General features: G+C 36.5%; 1 long non-coding RNA gene across 1 annotated transcript in view; it reads right to left on the minus strand.

The window, feature by feature from the left end:
• Positions 1-1,519: 1,519 nt before the first annotated feature.
• LOC106013214 overlaps positions 1,520-2,500 on the minus strand; it is a 1,800-nt gene continuing 819 nt past the window's right edge. Inside the window, exon 2 of the long non-coding RNA XR_001185278.1 lies at positions 1,520-2,203. This is a non-coding gene — a long non-coding RNA (uncharacterized LOC106013214). The remainder of the gene's footprint in view (positions 2,204-2,500) is intronic.

A 2,500-nucleotide genomic window follows, 5' to 3' on the forward strand; every position in this document is an offset into this window, starting at 1 on the left:
GGGGGAGGAGGAGGAGGGTCTATCTATTATCTGTCTGCTTCTGGTCAAAATTATGGATTTTGAGATGTTGGCCTTTTAGGCTTCTTAAGCCTATCTTATACTTATTATTATTTCATCGGAATTTCGCAACATAATTGGGTCATATTATTATTATTATAGGTAGGCCTACCAAAGACGATGGGTGTTACAAAATTGTAACAATTCTAAACAAATAAAAGGGGGAAGAGAAGAAATAAGAACGATAGATGTTAGATAGCAAAGATGGAGCAAACCACACATCAGAGCTCCCGCCAACCACCCACTATTTGATGTTTTATACGAACTATAGACTAACTGTATTAAGGTTTAATTGTGTGACAAAGAGCCTCTCGTCCATGCTGACACACTGACACATTTTCAAAAGTGCAATATCAGCGCGTTATATGAGAACTCTTTTTCCCCATAGGCTACAATATAAGCTATATATTAAGTATCACGCCACCAATTAAGTAGGCCTTAGGCGTAAGTTTTTTCCCATCTAGTATAAGGTTACTGTGAGAATAAAAATGAATGTGTGTTGCCTTTTTGGAATTTATTTTTGTATCTATATAACGCTAAAGGTCTTGTGCTAAATTCCTGCATAATATGGTCGACTGGGGCATCTGATGTGATGTCAAAAATTATTGCCTTATCTTTCTTTTCATATTATTTTTTTATTTTGAAATAATTTAATTTCTATGAATAAACTGAATGTGTTTTACGGTCCTGTACACCCAAGAAAAATGTTTCTCTGAGACAATAAAGTAATCTTATCTTATCTTATCTTATATGTTGTTGAAGAAAGCCTAGAAAGATACATCATGATACTTTCGATTGTACAAAAGACTACCGTACGCCGATAAGTTATGGTACTGTTACTTTTGGTAGTTACCAAATCATTAAAATAGTGGTTGAAGCTGTTGTTGCTCGTGGTGGTCGTGCATCTTTTCTCACTATCTGTCTCTCTTTCTTTCTTTCTTTCTCTCTCTCTCCCTCTCTCTCTTTCTCTCTCTCTCTCTGTCTCTCTCTCTTTCTCCAACTCTCTATCTCCCTCTCCCTCTATCTCCCTCTCTATCTATCTATCTATCTATCTATCTATCTATCTATCTATCTATCTATCTATCTATCTATCTATCTATCTAGCTATCTATCCATCTATCTATTTATCTATCTATCTATCTATCTATCGATCTATCTGCTTCTATTTCTTTCCCCTTTTCTTTACAGTTCTCAGTGTATCTATTTCTCTCTATATCAAGCATCATCATGTATCATGTCTGTGAGTGTGTGTGTGTGTGTGTATGTGTGTGTGTGAGTTTGCGTGTGTGTGTGCGTGTGTTTGTGAGTGTGTGTATTTGTGTGTGTGTGTGTATGTGTCTGTCTCTTTCTACTTCTCTTTCTCTCTCTCTCTCTCTCTCTCTCTCTCCCTCTCCCCCCCCCCAAAAAAAAACAACCGCACACACACTTACATTTAGAAACAAGAATTGACTCAACAAGATAGTTTTGGAACATAGAAGCCACATGTAATATAAAATAAACAAAAACGTACATATATTCATGATTTCACATCATACGCAAGTAGAAAATATAACTCAGTCTAAGATCGCATACTAACAATATGAGTTGATACGGATATAGACTCAAAATATGAATCTATCGTCGTTATAACATTTAGTAATTCATCGCATTTGATAGGCCTAAGTACGAGCTTGTCATTATTCCACATGTGTTAGATTTGGGTATTACATTTAAATTGCGAATTTTATCTTTACAAATGCTTTCATTTCAAAGCACATTTTGGATTTTATGTTAAAGTAGGCCTATTTATGTTTTTACAAGTTTGGAAACTGGTGTCTCTTTTGTTTCTTGTAGATCTAGGGGGTTTTCCGCACAGGTATGAACTTTTTTTCCATTGTCACATTGTTCACTTATTGTGTTTTGTTAGGATAACACGAGAGCCCTTCTTCTTTATTCTTTTGTATCGTTTTATCTAAGCGAACTGATTATCAAGCTGTTTTTTTGTTTGGATAATTTAGTCTGCCCGGAGTCCGCAGGTATCAAGTAGGCTACTTGTATGACAGCCGAGAGAACGAGTTGATTCCTGGTGGTTGATGGATAGTCTGATCCAGCCTCTGCCTGTGAACTGTTCGTGTGGTCCACTAGATGATCTGTGTGTTTACGTACCCTGTGGAAAAACAAAGAAGACCAAAAATGCCTGTTATTTAAAGGCTGGCTCTTATTAAATGGATTGTATTCTGATCTGGAAGAGCTGATTAAGGCTTATAACTGCGGTGTTGTTTCTTTAGAGAGATGATGATGATGATGATGATAATGATGATGATGATGATGATGATGATGATGATGATGATGATGATTTTTTTTGTTTTCCTTAATGGGCCTGACGGACTCCACGAAGAAATCTTCGAGCGAGAGCGAGGCTCTTTTTCGGCTCCATTGTCAATATTATGCTTAACGGCACCTC

Source organism: Aplysia californica, unplaced genomic scaffold, assembly GCF_000002075.1.
Source record: "Aplysia californica isolate F4 #8 unplaced genomic scaffold, AplCal3.0 scaffold00723, whole genome shotgun sequence".
NCBI lineage: Eukaryota > Metazoa > Mollusca > Gastropoda > Aplysiida > Aplysiidae > Aplysia > Aplysia californica.